Source organism: Aegilops tauschii, chromosome 1 (genome assembly GCF_002575655.3).
Source record: "Aegilops tauschii subsp. strangulata cultivar AL8/78 chromosome 1, Aet v6.0, whole genome shotgun sequence".
Classification (NCBI taxonomy): Eukaryota; Viridiplantae; Streptophyta; class Magnoliopsida; order Poales; family Poaceae; genus Aegilops; species Aegilops tauschii.
This window is the reverse complement of record NC_053035.3, coordinates 11646970-11669793: the sequence shown is the minus strand read 5'-3', so window position 1 is coordinate 11669793 and position 22824 is coordinate 11646970. Positions and strand designations below refer to the sequence as shown.

General features: G+C 41.3%; 1 pseudogene; it reads left to right on the top strand.

Moving 5' to 3' along the window:
- LOC109741994 (uncharacterized) overlaps positions 1-22824 on the top strand; it is an 86587-nt pseudogene that overhangs the window by 6000 nt on the left and 57763 nt on the right.

Here is a 22824-nt window from a genome sequence, read left to right as displayed (position 1 = left end):
TTTCATATAACAAAGTTCAGTTTCATATACCAGATATATCACATATCACATATCTCACATACAACGTATATAAGATATTCAATATCATATACCATATTTCACAGAGACCACAAATTATAGTTTCAATACTAATATACCACTTATCAGTATTGGACATATTACATCATAGATTACTAATCCACATATTTACATTCAACGGCAAGGAGCTGGGGAGGCCGACCATCTGGGAAACAAGTAGAGAGAGAGGTTAGGAGAGATGCGTTTCATTTCTAACCTGAATGGTTCAAAACATGCGCAATAAAACCAGAAATCTTGAAGAACACAGAGATAGAGAGGGGTTGGCTTCATAGCTCACCAGAGGGGTTCATGACGCAAACAATGTTGCAGCACCACCACCAATTGCTTGTCGACAGCGAGATCCACCTGTGACTGATGTTGGAGCTAGGAGTTCAAATTACCTGGAGAAGTAGCCCAACGGTTCTCAGTACCTCCAATCCAGCTGGTCGACGAGGAGGACGCCTCGGCCATCTATCTTCACTGCTCGCCGGGAGCGTCATTCGCTGGTGGAGGCAGGAGCCTTGTCAGAGGAGCGGCATGGGCGACCAGATGTGAGGCCAGCGCAGTTCCGGCGTGGTCCCGTGCTTGCCCAGCCATGCATTCGTGCAGGTCCAGCCCACCACTGGATCCGTTGTCGACCGGTGTGATCCGGCCTCGCTGCCTGCCGGTTATTGGTGAATCCTGCGAAGAAAAAGATGAACATATATATAAAACCAGAGATAGAGAGTATATATATATATATAGTGATGTTATTCATCATCCAGGGTGCAGAATAAGTTATTCTTCACCCGAGGTAATCTTACGATCACTTCATAATTAAATTACATTTGGAATTCAAATAGTTACATTCTTATTGATTCACTACGTAAAATTTGTTATAAGAAAATAAAAATATATGACATTAGACAAGAAAATTTGAAGTTTATGTATATTTTACACTATGTTTTTACGTTTGTAATTTTATATAATATAAAATATTTTTTACGGCGATTATATATTTTCTTACAACCTCTTTTTAGTCAGAAGTAAGAAAAAACTTACGAAATGTAAAATTACAGTGCACTGATGGTAAAATAGAGGAGGGTGAAGAATAACTATTCCTCACCCAGGATTATATATATATATATATCGTATGCACCTGCTGGGATTACGGAAAAGTGGTGGCGACAACACTTGAGTGACTTCGAAGGTGGTGCTGTGAGCACCCGGTCGCGAGATCCGGGGTGAAAGCTTAGATTGACCTGAGCTGGTTATACCTGGCAATGGCGATGTTTTTTTACGTCGTTACCTTGTTGAAGGCATTGCTCGGATATGCTTGCACTGATTCTTCAGGGTGAAAACCTAGATTCAGGCCTTGGTGGTTGTATCCGGTGACGGCAACACTTGAGTGTTGCTCCTTTCTTGAAGGCGTTACTGTTTAAGAACCTCGTCGTCTGTGTGATGTCATGAGATGGTTGGTGCGGATATGGTTGTTGATATAGTTTGCTGATCGTGGATCTGGTCGCTTCGGGTTTTCTTTTACTCGCCTACACATAGCTTTGGTCTTATATGACTTTGCTATCTAACGTGTTTTTTGCTGTGCGTGTGTTGGTGTTGGCTGTGTGCATCCTAGCTATGCAGAGGCCGGATGTGTGCTCTTTGGGTTTGTATCCTCTTGATGCTCCTTTTTAAGCTAATAAAATCTATCCTTTATCAAAAATATATATATATATATATAGAGAGAGATCTCAAGGTGAGAGAATGGGGATGAGAAAGAGATCGGTGGTGGGCTGCTGGAGCTGTGTAGTAAATGATGTGAGATATTTATTAGGTTATGGGTCCCACACATCTGTATTGTGTCGTGTATTCGCTTGTGTATGGCAGAAAGAGGTGATTCCTACATGGCATAGTCATCGATCATGATGCTAAGATGGACGCTGGATATCTTATCGGTACATACCGTTAACGCACAAACAGACTTTCTGACATGCAACAATGCACGGGAAAATATTCTTTTATTCTACTTATATTCACCAAATACATTACAACTATACATGATAAAATACAATAAGTGTTATGTATTTGTAATTTTGATTCACATGGTATTAATCAAAGTATTTATATTCCACACAACTCAATCATATCGAAATATATTGCAATCGATTCTCGCAGCAACATGCAGAATGCCAGTACCCATGTTCTCCGTGTTGTGCTAGACCCCGCTAGTATGTATGATGAATTAGCAAATAAAATCAATATTCATGGTCGGCTTTCCTCTCTGCCATGCGGGTCTAATATTCGTGCCTCGCATGGGTTGAATCTTTAGAATACAAGCGACAAATAATGGAAATTCCTATTCGCCACCTTTTGTGACAGACTGTCGTTAAATCGCACAATAAATTGTAATAGGCCTGGCCCACGTACTTACAGTTGTGCAAGTCCAACGGTTTTCGGTGAATTGTTTTTGCGCTCTACCAATTTTTCTTTGGTTATCTTTTGCATTTTTCATTTTAATCATGTTTTTTTGGGTTTCCTTCATATTTTTTCCTTTTTTGTTTTCATTAATATTATTTATTAAATTCATGAAGTCGTCGTTTTTAAAATTCATTAACATTATTTTAAATGCAAACTATTTAGCATTTTTAAAGCTAGTGAATAATTTTTAACTTTTGGGTTATTTTACATTCATGAGTATTTCTAACTTTGAAGTGGTATATTTAAAAACTTACTTTTTTATTTTTTCATTAATTGTTAACAAAAAAACTGCCAAAAATTTAAAATAAAACTGAAAATGACTATTCGTCCTAAGCTCACCAAAGTTACATGGGTTACCGGCCCACTATTACTTTCTAACACCCAGTTGTAATGTTTCATACACTAAAAAGAAGTTGCACTGTTTCAAACCGAATCGCATCAAACCCTAGAACCGCATATTCAAAACACATGTTGATCGAAGAGGCTGTTTGGATAAGCCATGTTTTGGAGAACTGATTTTTGTTGGGCTTGTCTAGCAGTATTCACTACTAGGAGAAACCCTTGTAGTAGCGCTGGATGGAAGCATAGCAGTAGCGCTAGGGCCGGCGCTACAACTAATGTTCAGCAGTAGCGTGGTTTGAACAAGTGCTACTGCTAACCTACCTAGCAGTAGCGCTTGTCCAACCAGTGCTACTGCTACACCTACTTAATAGTAGCATGGTCCAACCAGCGCTACTGCTAATTTTTTTGTATTTTTATTTTCTTCTGCATATTTGCGATGTATTTGTACATGTTTTATACAGTAGTCTCATCATATTATTTTATGATCATGACGAGTTATTATATCAGTGGGTGAAAGAAACATGGATTAGATTCAAGTGGAGGCAACATGGTGCAGATCCAAAGTAGTACTAATCCAAAGTTGGTAGATTCAAGTGGAGGCATCATGGTGCACATCCAAAGTACTACTAATCCAAAGTTGGTCACCACCAACTTTGGATTAGTAGTACTTTGGATCTGTACCATGTTGCCTCCACTTGAATCTAATCCATGTTTCTTTCACCCACTAGTATAATAACTCATCGTGCTCATAATGAGATAACAACTCAGTATCATCATCATAATAATATTTAACTCATCATCATTATCATAATAACAAGCCATACTCATCATCATAGTCATCAAAGAACTCATCATTCTAGCACATCACTCATCATCATCATAACAATAACAATAATAATAATAATAATAATAATAATAATAATAACCCCTCCTCGTCATCATAGTCATAACCAACACAAATTAATTGTTCTTAGCACATGATCATGAGTACTAGCTAGGACCTGCTACCCTCTCTAAGGTAAAATAGCATAAAACATGATAGCCCCTGACTCTCCATTATGGAGAATTGAGATAATCATGTCTCCAATTCGTGGGCTTCGCACTATGTTGACTCCAAGTAGCTCCCTACGATTATTCATAAATTTTTTCCATCCTTTGATTGTGAGGTCTTCATCTCTTCGAGAAAACGTTTATGCATAGTGGAGAACCATAGGCAGACTTAGCCGTAAGCTAATAATATCAATGTGACCTTTCGTATGCATCAGATGAGGCACACAATCCTTTGGGATTTTCTATTGAAGATCATAATAATAATGTAGTTAGCAATGTAGTTTAGTTTTAGAAGAATGTATGCAAAAGATGCATGGGTGTCATAATAGCACAAATTCTCACCATGCCATTTCCATGGATGTTACCGTAGTTCAACACGTGATCTAGTGGCACGTACTGACTATAATGTGGAGGAGTTTCATAATTGTTAGTGAAAGTCTCAACATCAATAATAAATGAGACAAGTGATCTTTCTTGTCGTAAGTTAGGTCAGAGCCATAAGTGTAGTAGGTTTTATCTACTATCTTCCATACATTTTCTGGAGAATGGAAATAAGCTGTCAATGGAAATAAGTTGTCAATGATTTTTAAATAAACAATATATATTACTTAACAAATTTATTTGACAAACTCACAAAGAGGTAGAATTGGAAGTGTGTCCACATCGACCCAAATGTCGATATTATCATCAATTTCATCTTCGGGCCGAATATCGAAGGTTGTTTTCATATCCTCCTTAATTAAATTCATATTTCCTTGCAAAGTCCTCTCTAAGTTGAGCAACCAAAATGTGAGCTATTCGGTGCATTAAATAGCTTAACCCAAAAAGTGAAACCATGCTTAGTCCTAAGGTGAGCTCTCTTCGTCTCTGTTCTCTCCCTATCTCTGAACCGAGCATTTCCAAGACATACGGTCTTGCATGACATGGGATCAACTATTCGAATTGTAAAAAGTGGAAATTACATGTTGAAGCCAAAAATCACAAGTCATGCTTAATTACGGAAAAATACTTGTCGGCGTTACGTACCGTAAAAACGTCAAAAGTCTCCTTCGCCATGATGGTGAAGTGATACGTCTCCAACGTATCTATAATTTTTGATTGTTCCATGCTATATTATATTCTGTTTTGGATGTTTAATGGGCTTTATTATACACTTTTATATTTTTTGAGACTAACCTATTAACCGGAGGCCCAGCCCAGAATTGCTGTTTTTTGCCTATTTCGGAGTTTCGCAGAAAAAGAATATCAAACGGAGTCCAAACGGAATGAAACCTTTGGGAACGTGATTTTTGGAACGAACGTGATCCAGAGGACTTGGACCCTACGTCAAGACATCAACCAGGAGGGCACGAGGTAGGGGCGCGTGCCCTCCACCCTTGTGAGTAGTTTACCTCAGACCTTCGGGTCCATAGTTATTAGCTAGATGGCTTCTTCTCTCTTTTTGGATCTCAATACAATGTTCTCCCCCTCTCTTGTGGAGATCTATTCGATGTAATCTTCTTTTGCGGTGTGTTTTTTGAGACCGATGAATTGTGGGTTTATGATCAAGTTTATCTATGAATAATATTTGAATCTTCTATGAATTCTTTTATGTATGATTGGTTATCTTTGCAAGTCTCTTTGAATTATCAGTTTGGTTTGGCCTACTAGATTGATATTTCTTGCAATGGGAGAAGTGCTTAGCTTTGGGTTCAATCTTGCGGTGTCCTTTCCCAGTGACAGTAGGGGCAGCAAGGCACGTATTGTATTGTTGCCATTCAGGATAACAAGATGGGGTTTATATCATATTGCATGAGTTTATCCCTCTACATAATGTCATCATACTTAAAGTGTTACTCCGTTCTCATGAATTTAATATTCTAGATGCATGCTGGATAGCGGTCGATGTGTGGAGTAATAGTAGTAGATGCAGGCAGGAGTCGGTCTACTTGTCTCGGACGTGATGCCTATATACATGATCATACCTAGATATTCTCATAACTATGCTCAATTCTATCAATTACTCAACAGTAATTTGTTCACCCACCGTAATACTTATGCTCTTGAGAGAAGCCACTAGTGAAACCTATGGCCCCCGTGTCTATCTTCCATCATATTATTCTTCCAACACTTAGTTATTTTTATTGCCTTTTATTTTACTTTGCATCTTTATCATAAAAATACCAAAAATATTATCTTATCATATCTATCAAATCTCACTCTCGTAAGTGACTGTGAAGGGATTGACAACCCATTATCGCGTTGGTTGCGAGGATTTATTTGTTTGTGTAGGTGCGAGGGACTCGTGCGTGGTCTCCTACTGGATTGATACCTTGGTTCTCAAAAACTAAGGGAAATACTTACGCTGCTTTACTGCATCACCCTTTGCTCTTCAAGGGAAAACCAACGCAGTGCTCAAGAGGTAGCAAGAAGGATTTCTGGCGCCGTTGCCGGGGAGTCTACGCAAAAGTCAACATACCAAGTACCCATCACAAACCCTTATCTCCCGCATTACATTATTTGCCATTTGCGTCTAGTTTTCCTCTCCCCCACTTCACCCTTGCCGTTTTATTCGCCCTTTCTTTTCCGTTCGCCTCTTTTTCGCGTGTTTCTTGTTTGCTCGTGTGTTGGATTGCTTGCTTGTCACGATGGCTCAAGATAATACCAAATTGTGTGACTTTACCAATACCAACAACAATGATTTCCTTAGCACTCCGATTGCTCCTCTTACCGATACTGAATCTTGTGAAATCAATACTGCTTTGTTGAATCTTGTTATGAAAGATCAATTCTCCGGCCTTCCTAGTGAAGATGCCGCTACCCATCTAAATAGCTTCGTTGATTTGTGTGATATGCAAAATAAGGAAGATGCGGACAATGATATTGTTAAATTGAAACTATTTCCTTTTTCGCTTAGGGATCGTGCTAAAGCTTGGTTTTCGTCTTTGCCTAAAAATAGTATTGATTCTTGGAATAAGTGCAAAAAATGCTTTTATCTCTAAGTATTTTCCTCCCGCTAAGATCATCTCTCTTAGAAACGATATTATGAATTTTAAGCAACTTGATCATGAACATGTTGCACAAGCTTGGGAGAGGATGAAATTAATGATACGTAATTGCCCTACACATGGTTTGAATTTGTGGATGATTATACAAAAAATTTATGCCGGGTTGAATTTTGCTTCTAGAAATCTTTTAGATTCGGCCGCGGGAGGCACTTTTATGGAAATCACTTTAGGAGAAGCTACTAAACTCCTAGATAATATTATGGTTAATTATTCTCAATGGCACACCGAAAGATCCACTATTAAGAAAGTGCATGCGATAGAAGAGATTAATGTTTTGAGTGGAAAGATGGATGAACTTATGAAATTATTTGCTAATAAAAGTGTTTCTTCTGATCCTAATGACATGCCTTTGTCTACTTTGATTGAGAATAATAACGAATCTATGGATGTGAATTTTGTTGGTAGGAATAAGTTTGGTAACAATGCGTATAGAGGAAACTTTAATCCTAGGCCGTACCATAGTAATCCCTCTAATAATTATGGTAATTCCTACAACAATTCTTATGGAAATTTTAATAAGATCCGTCTGAATTTGAGACTAGTGTTAAAGAATTTATGAATTCGCAAAAGAATTTCAATGCTTTGCTTGAAGAAAAGTTGCCTAAGATTGATGAATTGGCTAGGAACGTTGATAGAATTTCTCTTGATGTTGATTCTTTGAAACTTAGATCTATTACTCCCAAGAATGATATCAATGAGTCTCTCAAAGCCATGAGAATTTCCGTTGATGAGTGTAAAGAAAGAACCGCTAGGATGCGTGCTAAGAAAGATTGCTTTGTGAAAGCGTGTTCTTCTAATTTTTTATGAGAATAAAGATGAAGATCTAAAAGTTATTGATGTGTCCCCTGTTAAATCTTTGTTTTGCAATATGAATCTTGATAATGATGAGACTGAATATGATCCACCTTTACCTAGAAGGCGTTCCAAAAATTCGGAGTTTTATGCTAAAATTGATAAAACTGGGATTGAAGAGATCAAAACTCTAGATATTAATGAACCCACTATTTTGGATTTCAAGGAATTTAATTATGATGATTGCTCTTTGATAGATTGTATTTCCTTGTTGCAATCCGTGCTAAATTCTCCACATGCTTATAGTCAAAATAAAGCCTTTACCAAACATATCGTTGATGCTTTGATGCAATTTTATGAAGAAAAACTTGAGTTGGAAGTTTCTATCCCTAGAAAACTTTATGATGAGTGGGAACCTACTATTAAAATTAAAATTAAAGATCATCAATGCTATGCTTTGTGTGATTTGGGTGCTAGTGTTTCCACGATCCCAAAAACTGTGTGCGATTTGCTAGGTTTCCGTGAATTTGATGATTTCTCTCTAAACTTGCACCTTGCGGATTCCACCATTAAGAAACCTATGGGAAGAATTAATGATGTTCATATTGTTGCAAATAGGAATTATGTGCCCGTTGATTTTATTGTTCTTGACATAGATTGCAATCCTTCATGTCCTATTATTCTTGGTAGACCTTTCCTTAGAACGATTGGTGCAATTATTGATATGAAGGAAGGGAATATTAGATTCCAATTTCCGTTAAGTAAAGGCATGGAACACTTCCCTAGAAAGATAATAAAATTAGCTTATGAATCTATTATGAGAGCCACTTATGGATTGCCTACCAAAGATGACAATACCTAGATCTATCCTTGCTATTATGCCTAGCTAGGGGCGTTAAACGATAGCGCTTATTGGGAGGCAACCCAATTTTATTTTTAGTTTTTTGCTTTTTGCTTCTGTTTAGGAATAAATATTTGATCTAGCCTCTGGTTAGATGTGTTTTTATGTTTTCATTGATGTTTGTGCAAGTTTAACCTATAGGATCTTCTTGGATGATAGTTATTCGATCTTGCTGAAAATTCCAGAAACTTTCTGTTCACAAAAATAATTGTTAAAAAATCACCAGAACGTGATAAAATATTGATTCCAATTGCTGCTGATCAATAAACAAATTTTCTAGGTCATCCTTTTTTGGTAGATTTTTTGGAGTTCCAGAAGTTTGCGTTAGTTACAGATTACTACAGACTGTTCTGTTTTTGACAGATTCTGTTTTCCGTGTGTTGTTTGCTTATTTTGATGAATCTATGGCTAATAAAATAGTTTATAAACCATAGAGAAGTTGGAATACATTAGGTTTAACACCAATATAAAGAAAGAATGAGTTCATTACAGTACCTTGAAGTGTTCTTTTGTTTTCTTTCGCTAACGGAGCTCACGAGATTTTCTGCTGAGTTTTGTGTTGTGAAGTTTTCAAGTTTGGGGTGAAAGATTTGATGGATTATGGAACAAGGAGTGGATAGAGCCTAAGCTTGGGGATGCCCATGGCACCCCAAGATAATCTAAGGACACCTAAAAGCCAAAGCTTGGGGATGCCCCGGAAGGCATCCCCTCTTTCGTCTATTTCCATTGGTAACTTTACTTGGAGCTATATTTTTATTCACCACATGATATGTCTTTTGCTTGGAGCGTCTTGTATTATTTAAGTCTTTATTTGCTTGTTTGCCACAATCATCCTTGCTGTACACACCTTTTGAGAGAGTCACACTTGATTCGGAATTTTTTAGAATACTCTATGTGCTTCACTTATATCTTTTGAGCTATATAGTTTTTGCTCTAGTGCTTCACTTATATCTTTTAGAGCACGGTGGTGGAATTGTTTTATAGAAACTATTGATCTCTCATGCTTCACTTATATTATTTTGAGGATCTTAAAATAGCATGGCAATTTGCTTTAATTAATATCATGAGAAATTTGATGCTTGATAATTGTTTTGAGATATAAAGGTGGTAATATCATGCTAGTTGAGCAATTGTGGAATTGAAAAATACTTATGTTGGAGTTTGTGATTCCCGTAGCATGCACGTATGGTGAACCGTTATGTAACGAAGTCGGAGCATGAGGTATTTATTGATTGTCTTCCTTTGTGTGGCTGTCGGGATCGCGCGATGGTTAACTCCTACCAACCCTTCCCCTAGGAGCATGCGTAGTAGTACTTTGCTTCGAGGGCTAATAAATTTTTGCAATAAGTATATGAGTTCTTTATAACTAATGTGAGTCCATGGATTATACGCACACTTACCTTTCCGCAATTTTCTAGCCTCTTCGGTACCGTGCATTGCCCTTTCTCACCTTGAGAGTTGGTGCAAACTTCGCCGGTGCATCCAAACCCCGTGATATGATACACTCTATCACACGTAAACCTCCTTATATCTTCCTCAAAACAGCCACCATACCTACCTATTATGGCATTTCCATAGCCATTCCGAGATATATTGCCATGCAACTTCCCACCGTTTCCGTTTATTATGACACGCTCCATCATTGTCATATTGCTTTGCATGATCATGTAGTTGACATTGTATTTGTGGCAAAGCCATCATTCATAATTCTTTCATACATGTCGCTCTTGATTCGTTGCATATCCCGGTACACCGCCGGAGGCATTCCTATAGAGTCATATTTTGTTCTAAGAATTGAGTTGTAAGTAAATAAAAGTGTGATGATCATCATTATTAGAGCATTGTCCCAAGTGAGGAAAGGATGATGGAGACTATGATTCCCCCACAAGTTGGGATGAGACTCCGGACTAACTAAAAAAAAAGAGGCCATAAAAAAAAGAGAAAAGGCCCAAATAAAGCTCTTGAAAGCTCTCATCTCACATGGTGTATATGGTGGTCACTCCCTTTCTGATATATTCGACCGTCGGCGATGGTCGCTCCTTCCTTCGTTCCCGAGTGCATTACACCAAAATGACCAGCACACGGGAATGAAGAAAAAGCGAGCCCCACGACAACAGTCGGGATTCTTCCTCTCTCATATTTCGACATTATATGGTGGACACTCCGTCACAGATATTTCGACCGTTGGTGATGGTCACTTCTCCTCCTTCTCTCATGCATTACCAACGTATATCACAAGAAGATGGAAGAGAAGAGACCCCATGACAACAGTCGGCATTCTTCCTTCAAGAATAGACCGAAAGTCACAAAAGGAGCCCCGACAGAATGACAGTCAACCCGTTACATATATCGAGTAATGACATAAAAAATTACCTATGGTTTGCTGAAATGTTTCGGCAAAGCACGGAAAAAATCAAGGCCACTCGATATTTCCTACTTTATAGCAGAAGTCATGCTAAAATTCACGAAAAAGTCTGGCATGACCTTTGCTAAAATAGGACATATCGAGCGCCTGAAATTTGCCGGAACGGAAATGAACTCTGGCAAAACATAGGCCACTCGGATTTTCCCTGCTATACAAAGATGTCCATACACATTGTCACAACTACTCATCCACTACTACTACACCTATAAAAACATCTATGAAACCACATAGACCATGTTTACTCACTATAGACGATGGTTGTTGACCGCGCGTGGGTGTCGTTGGTGATCTTCTGGGCGTCGTCGACGGGCTCGTCGTCGACCGGCTCGTCGGTGATCTACCCCGCGCCACCTGGGCATTCACACATGAGCATTCAAACTTGGTGCTCATTGCATTTCAATGGTTCAAAATAGTAACAATTTCTTAATATATCTTATTATTTGAACATTTCATTCGGACAAGAAACATAACTAAATAGGTCTCTCTCTCTCTCTCTAAATTTGGCAATGTGAGTTTGACATAACTAAATACCCTAGTTCTACTCTATTCAACACATACTAAAAATTTCTATTACGAAAGTTGCTATACCTAAATTTTCTTACTACAAACTCCTATTATTAAATTTAATACCTACAAATTTCTATTATTAAACTTTCAAAAATAGAGGGAGGTGGAGGGAGCAGGAACGAAGGGAGGGATGAGGGAGGGAGGGGAGGTGGAGGGAGGGAGGAGGAGGCCAGACGGGGCATGGAGGAGGACGGACGAGGCAGGGAGGGAGGTGGGAGGGAGGAGGCAGGTGGTAGGAGGGATCGGGAGGTGGAGGGAGGAGGAGGGAGGGAGGTGGAAGGAGGAGGGAGGAGGAGGGAGGGAGGTGGAAGGAGGGGGAGGAGCTACCTTGGTGGAGGAGGGAGGAGGAGGGAGGGAGGTGGAAGGAGCGGGGAGGAGCTAACTTGGTGGAGGAGGAGAAGGAGCGTCGACGACGGCGCTGGCTGAGCAACGGCGGTGGTCGTCGGGGAGGGCCGGTGCAGGGGAGAGAGTGGAGAGGGAGAGTGAGAGTGGAGTGGAGAGGGAGAGTGAGGGGCAGCCGCACGGAGAAGATAGGATGGGCTTAGCAGCAGCGCTTGTTATGGAATATCTCTGCTTCTAAACGCCATAGCAGTAGCGCCGGATTACAGGAACACGCTACTGCTAAGATGGGCCCACGAGCCAGGAACATTAGACTGGTAGTGTTAGCGTTGTTCAGTATCACCGCGCTACTGCTATTAGTTCAGTAGCGTGTTTTACCCAGGACGCGCTACTGCCACGGGTAGCCTCGGTGGGATAGGTCGGGACCACTTAGCAGCAACGTTGGGTAGGCGGTCAGCGCTACTGCTATAGGATTACATGTAGCGCCGGTTTGCGCCCAACGCTACCGCTAAGTAGCAGTAGTGGTTGCCCTGTACCCCACGATACTGTTAACATTCTACCTATAAGGTATTTTCAAGTAGTGATTACTAACAAATTAAATCTTTGTTTGGATTTTTCTAACTGACTCGACGATACCTAAAACTAGTTCTCTAAAACCTGGAAACCATGTTTTCTAAAAAGATTACTTATTGTTTTGTGTACAAATTCGTTTATTTTATCCTCAACAACATTGGATACCCATGCTATTCTATGAATACAATCTCTTTTTCCCGCAAAAAAAGATTATGATGGTCACCGAGGTAATCTCACAAGCACATGCACGGGAATCGGCATGAGCGAGAATTACAAGAGCGCAAGGAGAGGGTATGCGTGACCCATCTATGGATGCCTCGGTCTCATCGATCAGCTGGCCAAGCCCCTTGGCCCCCACGCGCACCCAAGCTCAGGCATCTTCCTTGATGCAATCAGTGAGCCTAGCAATCGAGGGTCAGTCGCTGTTGAACACGCAGCCCTTGCGGTGCTTCCATATTCTCCAAGTGGTGAGAATGAACATGGTGGCGAGGCCATGATGTAATATGGTCGGTGAGTCATGAATGGAAGCGGAGAACCACTCACGGAACTTGCTGTCCGAGCTAGGGAGGGTGGATGGCACGGCACCAAGAGAGAATCTCTCGCCATACCGATGCGAGAAAGAGAAATCGGCCAGGTGCTGCTGCATAGTCTCTGGATCCTGATCACATAACAGGCAAAGGGCCATGTGGGGCAATCCGCGGCCAGCAAACCTGTCAGCTGTCCAACAGCGGGCCAGGTACGTAAGCCATAGGAAGATCTTGACCCGGAGAGGAGCCCAAGACTTCCAAGTTAACCACCATGCTGGCTGGATGGTCGATCCACCATCACCATGCAAGACTTAGCCAAGTATGCGCCAGTAGTAGTCGATCGCTAGAAGATGCGATCCGGCACATCCGACAGGGTGACGTCCCACAGTTGTCCCCAGAGTAAGATGCACTGGACAAGTGCATGGGACCAAGGGTACCATGGATGTAGCGAATCCATGAACGGTTGTGAAATCTTATTAAACCGTCACAGAATTGTTATGAAAACTGATTTTCCAAAATATCTTTTAAAACCAAGTTTTGCTAAAAATGGATGTTATTTTATGGACAACGCTAACGCCCACACGTGTGATGGGAGCAAAACCCGCCCACACGCCCTATAACACACAGACTATGACATGTCACCACATGCATGCATGTGGGAATATTTTTGGATTTTCAGTTTACAAAATGTTTTATCTCTTAAATGAAAAATCCGATTGAAGATCCGTTTTCACCATTAAATCCCTCGCGACGAGATCTTCGAAACTAGATCTCATAACAATATATTTCGACGAATTTTTATTTGGTTAAAATTGTCATGTCTATTGCACATGAATTGCCATGATGTTTGCACTGAAGTTGCCATGATATGTTTCAACTATTTTCTTCTACATTTAAAAGTAAATTTTGACAAATTATGAAACGGAGAATTAAGAAACTAGACTTGCCATGCACCATAACCTAAAATTGCCATGATACATGCACTTAAAATTGCCATGGTTCATACAAAAAAAATATTTTCATGGTCAAAGTACTGGAATTGCCATCATCAGAAAACTAAAATTGTCATGCTCTACAAATTAAAATTGCCACATGGTAACTTTAGTTTAAGCAACTGCAGTGTAAACATCATGGCAATTTTGGGAAAAAAAATTCGTCGAAACATATCAACATGGGGTCTAGTTTTGAAAATCTCGTCGAGACGGATTTAATGGTGAAAACGGATTTTTAATTCGATTTTTTAATTAGGAGATAAAACATTTTTAAGCCAAAAACCAAAAAGATTTCTGCTGATGTGATCTGTTCATACGTGGCAAAATGAGTGGTGAAGGAGGCGTGTGGGCAATGTGCCAACATGTGTGGGCATTAGTTTTTCCGTATTTTATTTTATGTTTTGCAGGGAAAAACTGGAGGTTATTATCCGCTATCCAAACAACCACTAGGAATAGTATTATTCACTATTTCCAACTTGTAGTATAACTTAAGAGTTACCAGACCAGGAGCATCTAGAATTTTAGATCCCGCATCTGCGGTGCTACGTATTACTAAACTTGTTACCTGAACGCATCCCATGTATCATTCCTACTAGCTTAACCTGCACGGTGGCACGCCGCGCCCGTCTGTATGTCGTGATAGAATCATGAAACATTATTATAAGCTAAAGAAAATATATGTGATGGCTTCACGCGTGTTATATGCTATTACATGAAGAAAAGCACATTGATGCATACACAAGGAAGGTGATATAAGAGCTCAAGATGGGAAAGAAGTACATTTATTAGAACCATGCATGATGTATGTTGACAAACAAAATGACACACATTTATGCACTTTCAATAAAATGTACATATTCAAACCGTGTACAGTCCGCTCTACATAGCCATGTCCGTGCAGCGGCACGCCGCGCCTGCTGATATGTCGTGTGAGAAAATCTGTATACGATGGTATTAAACTTTATTTGATAATTATCTGATTAACTACTCAATTGTTGCATGTTCACTTTTTTAATATTGCTGTGTGTATAAACATCATATTGGTACGGATGTTAAAATCTTCAAACATTATCTAGACGCTACATAAAGTTTTGTATGTGTGGATAGAAAGAGCGTTGACTATTTGGCTAATTGGTTTGTTGTGTTTTCCAAGAGTTTTTCGGGTTCATGTAAGTTTAACTGTATGGTTTTTGTCACAGTGTGTTTGGTTTTCATCTTCATATGTAGTTTCATGTGTTTGGTATTAACTCATGATTTTTATTTTGTTTGGTTCGATTATTTCGGTTTTGTTAATTTCATGTGAGATAGATGATGTGTGCGTCTTTATAGTAAAGATACAATTGGTTATGCATCAATAATACCATGTCTTTTAGGACTCTCAACCACTCGAAAAGTTGGCCTCAAGTACCTAGCAGAAACTTCTACTTTTCATCCAAAATGGAGAGTAGCATTCTCTTTGTTCTCCAAAGAAAGCACATCCCGAGCTCTTCTGTTCTTCCACTGATTTTGAAGAGAACAAAAAAAAAGGCAGGCCTTAATTTGAGAGCAAAGAGGTGCATGCTGAATCAAATCTTAGGCGAATAGTACATAAATATATGAATAGAGACCCTCGTTGAAATGTCGTCCTAAAACAATAAGAAACTTGAGACTATCTTTTCTGATGGCAAATTCTGCTTGCACCAAATTTCCATATTTATGTAGGGAACAATTCTGAAGAAAAACCATACACCATTAGCAAAAAACAAATATATAGTGATGAACCATCTATTTTGCGAACAAAGTATGTGTTTTCTGCACCTGAAGCTTGAATGCTATAATCATCAATGTCTATGATGTGGTTGTTATAGAGGTGACCAAGTGAGACCTGAGCGACACTTTCCTCGGATTCATCCAGTATTGTTGTTTGCACTGCCAGTGAACATCGATTGGTTGAGTTCACGGATGCCTGGTTGCTTTCGTAGTAATAATATCAATGATTATCCATGCTTGAATAGTGTTGTGTTGTCTGTTCCAATGGCCATATCGGTAATCTTGTAGCTGTGCTGTTAAAGCCAGTGCTATACAGGAATGCAATTCTTTTTCGTTAGTTGGTACATAAAGGATGGAAAGTATCACCACATGACCACCTAGAAAAAATGAGAGAAGAAATGTATTATTACTACTTTTCTTGTGGCACTGGCTTAGCCTTTTTTTTTTAATCTTTGCTCGTGCCTTAAATGGCAAAGCAGTCAGCAAATCAGAACCACCTAAAACATCAGCACTCGCCAGAGGCAACTATGAAACAGATAACAACGAAATGACACCGCAGACCACCATGGATAACAACACCAAAGTAGCAAAACACCAGTTCAAAAAAAAAGCTAGCAAAACACAACATGTCCACGGTAAAACATTCCTTTTACTAAGAAGAAACGGCTACGAAGAAACATGTCGAACACCACGCGTCAAATCCCCACATCCAACACACACGAATAAAAAAAATAGAACCGCTTAACGTAATCAGCCGGAGCACTAGTCTTAGCAAATAACTTCCTCGTCACCCATCGTAGACACATTTGTTCATATTCTCACGCACGTAGTCAAATAGTCTACCCCAAATACCCAAAACTGACCAGAAAAACAGTTCGCTACGCGCACACATGCAACATTGTGTTGGAGGAAGCCAGGCTAACAGTCTAACCGAAATGACTCAATTTAGCTAACATTGTAGTAGAGAGTATGGATAGGAGGTTAGACGTGGGCGCGTACGTGCAGAATGTGTCTACAACGATGATGGCGTACTTTTTTTTAGGGGAATGATGGCGTACTTGAGTCTCTTCTTAGAGCGGCCAACACGGTGACCCCGGGAAGTAGGAGTAGAGGTTCGTTCAGTGGACCGCCGTCTTTCGCCGTCTTCTCCATGACGGAAGCGTCGTTGATGATATCCTCGACGCTGCAACATGGGACCATCATCTTGGTGACCGTGGCTGCGGTCAGCTAACCGGTGACCTCCAGACCGAAGTTCTGCTGGTGGATTCTAGTGGCCAGCTCCATGCCTGAGCTAGCCCTTGAGCTTTTCGTGAAAAGGAGCTGCCACTCCTCCCAAAACTGGCAGCCGGAGACCTCTTGCACTTTGCTGCGTGTTTTTGTCTGTGCAGACAAACACACAACCAACACCACAAGTGCATGATTGGATCTATGCATACATGTAAAAGATCACGTATCTAGTTTACAACAGAAACCCTATATAGCAAAGTAAATGCTCAAAAGTAAAAGAAAGACAGAAAAAAGGGGCCGTCCATAAACTATCGGGAGAACGCTGGCGCCGGCTGCGCCAAAAATCCGCTCCACCTTCAAGGTCGTGATCTCCTTTGGACAGCCCCACCTTCTGCATGCGCGACGTGATGGTCGAGTGCATGGCATCCTCCATCGGAGTGTTCGAATCCGAGCTAGAGATCTTATCGGCATCTGCTCGACTGCTCCAACCTCACCATGCCCGGCCTCGCAGAGACCAGCATCTCTGCCCCCTCGCGGCGAGCTCGGCCAGACTTAAGCACCTGGACATGCTGGCCATCTAGATGGTGCTGCTCTCCGGCCTTATCTCGCCGGAGCTCGGCGAGTTCCTTGCGCGCAACAGGTCGTATCTACCCTACACATCGACGCATCCGCCTGCAACCCGTTCCTCGGCTCGCTGACACGTGCTCTCATGGCCTCCGCGCGCAACACTGAGCCCTGCCAACGCCCACCGTGCATGGTCGACCTGCAAGCCACCTGCCTCGTGCTCGCCGCCGCAGAGTCGTGTGTGCCCTGCGCTGGCCTATCCAAAGAAAAGAAGCTCATCAAATCGAACAGCACCACCGTGTAGCACGCACACACACACGTGTTTGCAGAGGAACATGAAGAAAAATACAACAGGCAGCCAAGCAGTGGCGGAGGACGAAAAAGTTTTAGGTGGGGCGAACACTGACCACTCCCTCCACCACATGATATAAGAATGTTTTTTTACATCAGTGTAGTGTCAAAAACGCTCTTATATTACGGGACGGAGGGAGTGATATATAATTTGATGAAATATCAAATAGCATATACACAATAATAATATGCTCTGATAATTGTACATGATTTTAAACTAATTCAAATACAATGGAAATGCAAGCATATTTAAGTAGACCTGAAAACAAATGGATAATGAAGCTTTAATGCCATCTAGATTGTGAAGCTACTATGAAAATTTACATCATAAATTCACAACATGAAAATGTAGAAATTTATATTTTTTTGAGGCTGAAATTATAGCGAAGGATGCACAGCAGCAGCAGCAAGTCTTCTTTTTTCTAGCGAACATGACTCCACGCCCATAGAACCGGCCAGCGACAGCGTATGACTACATGTACTAATCTTTCTGCACAAAATCAAGGTAGGGCGGGCGCCCTGCCTCGCCCTACCGGGAGCTCCGCCTGTGCAGCCAAGCGGTGGCCTAGCCTAGACCTAACAATGGGAAGCAGCACCGTTCAGGACAATCAAAGCCCAAGTCAACAACTATAGCTAGCCTAGACTAACGATGGGAGGCGGCACCGTTCAGGAAAGAACCAAAGCCCAAGTCAACAACCAATGATGGCCCACAAACACACACATATTTGCTAGCCGCACAACAAACTCGCAACACACGTTAGGGAAATTTTAGCAGAAAGTTTACATCCACATTAGATTTTTACCCCATGCCCTACCAAAGTAATGCACGTGGCTGCATTCTATAGGCTACCCAGTCCCCATCCGCCAAGTGGCAAAACATGGGGATGAAAAGCTCGCCGGATATAGAGGCTTGGTTATGCATGTGATAATGCAGGGCTCTTGTTCACTAGTCGTACATGCATCATTCGTATTCGTCTACACGCATGTTGCATCGCCAGTAACACCCTCATATACTTCTGACACAGAGTTGGCAATAATTTAACGGCATTTGAGCTTACGCTGGGGAGGGCCTTAACCGACGACATGCCGCTCCACTTAATATAGTAAGCGGTGTCAACAGGGACCGAGACTAAACCGTAGCAGCCCTAACGTGCGGGCACATGAACCTCTGCTGCCGGCCGGCCGGCCGAACTAATGGATGATTCAGCTGTATATTCCGGCAACGTGCCGGGCTCAACGCCATCCACCGGCGCTGGCGCTCGCTGGTGTGTCCACATCTTGGATCGAGAGTCAATCCTCAGTACATGTCAATATTGTCTCGATGGGCTTCTATTATGAAGGATAAAAGTCAGTACATATCCACTGTCGTTCACAAGATGAATTTCTAAATTCCCCACACAAAAAAGATGAAATGTCTAAATGGAATGATAAACTGAGATCCTGGACTCAAATTCTCCCAACATTTTGGCTAGTTTATGGTACGCGCCCCAGCGAGTAATCACGTGTTGACCAGTAATATATACCTGTAAAATAAATACCGGCATATAAACTTACACCCATCCTTAGCGGAGTGCTAATGGTAAAAGAAATTCCATAAGGAAGATAACACTTGACCTTTGCGTTGAATGATGCACACGGTCACAGTTTAACATAGTTTGACATCATGTACTAGGTCGTCATTTTTTGTGTCCTGCGGCAGGGGGACGATTAGGTGTATGTGCGCCTCTACGTCCTATGGGGATTTCTTTGCTATCATGCAAGGCATCTCGGATCATTCTCGTTGTCTCTTATGGTTGGGGTTTGCGACATTACCATATGCCTTGTTGAATATTAGGAACAAAGCTTTCATCACGGAGATCTTTATTCAAAATTTCTTTGTTTTGACCTTAGCCGGTCTAGGTTTCGGCAATCCATTAGGTGGCGCCCCAATGAAGGTGAGCTCGAAGCACAGCTCGCGCATGTGTAGTTGGTCACAGTGGGTCACTACATTTTTTGGGTGCGGCAAAAGTCAAGAAAATTCCCCATAAGTTCCCTTTAACCGGCTCCTCATAGTAGTACCAACACCTTAGAATGCAAGGATATTTGGAAAGCTAGACTACCTCTCAAAATAAATAAAATGTCTTTGGTAGCGTATCTCGGCTACAGCGGGAATCAAGTTCAGAAAAGCCATGGCCCAGGGGATAGGTTTTGTCAATAGTTTCCAATGCCTGAAAACCAAGACTACATTATCTTCACGGGTACTATGTCATCATTTTGGGGGTCCTGTGGCAGGGTATGATTAGGCGTACATGGGCCTCTTCGTCCTATGGAGATTTCTTCGCTATCATGCAAAGCATCTCGGACCATTCTCATTCTCTCACCTGGTTGGGATCTGCGACTATCATACGCCTTGTGGAATAGTGGTAACAAAGCTTTCATCACGTGGATCTTCCATTTGAATTTTCTTCAAATTCGCCTCGTAGCCAAGCTATGGCCCCAAGTGCCTTGCTTAGGGCAGTGATGGAGTCATCGGTCTTAGTGGTTGCAGTGGAGCGTGTTTAATTAAGCTGGCTACCCTTGTAGTTTCGTTTTGTTTACAATTTCATGCTAATGCTTGTTAAGTGGTTCTCTATAAAGCGGGTACATCCATCATTACCGCCCCGACTTCTTGTCTATATGAACTTTATATATAAAGTCAGGCTATCAAGCCTTCTATTAAACAAAGCATATTCAATGCAAGCAAATTCACAGTCTGACAACAACAACCAGTACTTTTATGGAACCCATTTTTTCTAACCGAACCGCTACATAGCAGACTGAAATGTGCCACCCTCAGATGATTTGATACTTATGAGATATTTTAGCAAATTTACAATACAACCCACCCTCAATCGCCCAAGATTTTTTTTGTGAATATTTAAGAATGGTATTTGTAAAGTTTTGTGAAACTTATTGAAATACGCTGGAGTCATTGAAATTTGTGTGAATATTTACGAATGGTATTTGTAAACTTTTAAATTTATTAAAATATGACTGGGCTACTTGAAATTTGTGTCAATGTTTATAAATTATGTTTGTAAACTCTTTTGAACAGTGAAATGTGTGGTACATGTATGAAATGTTTCTCAATTTGATGAAAATATGACTGGAATAATTGAAATTTATGTGGTCATTTTGAAATATGTTTGTAATGTTTTTGAAAATGACAGAGCGGTTAAAAAATTAAAAATAGATTTATTTTTGTTCTTTGAAATAATTGGAAAATTTAAAAAATGCAAAAAAGATATATCTGACCCTTTTTGAAAAAAATATTTTCAGAACATTTTATTTCCGAAAAATAAAGGTTTGTGGGACCCATCGGATATGCTCCAAAATATGTGGGCAAAAGATAAAGAAATGTAAAATACAAGAGAATATCTATTAATTGATGTATAGCCACACTTGCCGAGCTGGAGCCACCTTACTCGTCCAGCTCACTCTGCCATATACCATTTAGATATTCTCTTCACTGACCCACTTAATCTCCTATTTAAGCTACCTGAGCAGACCATAGGATCACAACACACAGAGAGCTTTTGCTTTACAAAGAGCTAGCTAGGTGGTAGCGATATGAGGAGCTCTTGCGTCTGCCTCATCCTCCTGTACTGCTGTTCATGGCTGTGCTGCCTCTCCCAAGCCCAGATGTCAATTAATCCGCCCCTGAATCCGGTTTCTCCTCGCCCCCGAATCCGGGCGGTGAACCTTGGCGGCTGGCTCGTCACCGAGGGCTGGATCCTGCCCTCCCTCTTTGACGACATCCCCAACAAAGATCTCCTGGTAAACAATTGACCTATAGCTAGCCAGATTCTCGCTGTTTTATCAGAAAACGCAAAGCTGTTTTCTTGATCTCGTGATTCTGCCGAGCAGGATGGCACACAGCTGCAGTTCAAGTCCGTGACGCAGAACGCCTATGTGGCCGCAGAGCAGGGCGGCGGCGCCGCCCTGATCGCGAACTGGGCTTCAGCCTCTGGCTGGGAGACCTTCAAGCTCTGGCGGATCGACCAGACGACCTTCAACTTCAAGGTGTTCGGCAACCAGTTCGTGGGCGTCGGGAGCACCGGCGTTGTGGTGGCAATGGTGACCACGCCGGGGCCGTCCGAGACGTTCAAGTTAGTGCGCAATGACAACAACCAGAATAGGATGAGGATCAGAGCACCAAATGGGCTCTTCCTGCAGGTAACACTGTCCTGGTCAGTTATTTTGTTGAGAATAAACACTGTCCTGATCAGTTGACCTCATTATATTTATGTTTTCTTTTTTGAAGTGCTACTCAGTTGACCTCATTAATTTCTTAGTACTATATTCATACTCCTAAATTACAAGTCAATTCTCATTACTGGCAGGCAAACAAAGATGGTTCATTGACGGCCGCACTACTAGGAAAAGGCCTACTAGTGGCGCACCAGTTTTGCCTACTAATGGCGCACTACTGGTGCGCCACTAGTACCACGTCATTAGTATTTTTTACTAATGGCGAACCACTGGTGCGCCATTAGTATAGGCCACGGTGCGCCATTAGTATTTTTGAATTTTGAAGGCGGGAAAATAGTAGTGGCGCACCGTCTAACCCCCACCGTGCGCCATTGCTATTTTTGAATTTTGAATTTGGATCTGGATCGCGATTTTTTGTCCATTTTTTGCTTTTTTTTGCTCGTTTTTTTTTTCAAATTTTGTTCTCGTTTTTGGATCTTGTACGTTCTTTTGTCGTGTTCTTTTGCCGGAGAGGTGTTCGCCGGAGAGGAGGGCCGAGGTCACCGGAGAGGCGCTCGCCTACATCGCCGGAGAGGAGGAGGAGGTCGCCGGAGAGGAGTTCACCGGAGCATCGGAGAGGAGGAAGGAGAAACCATGA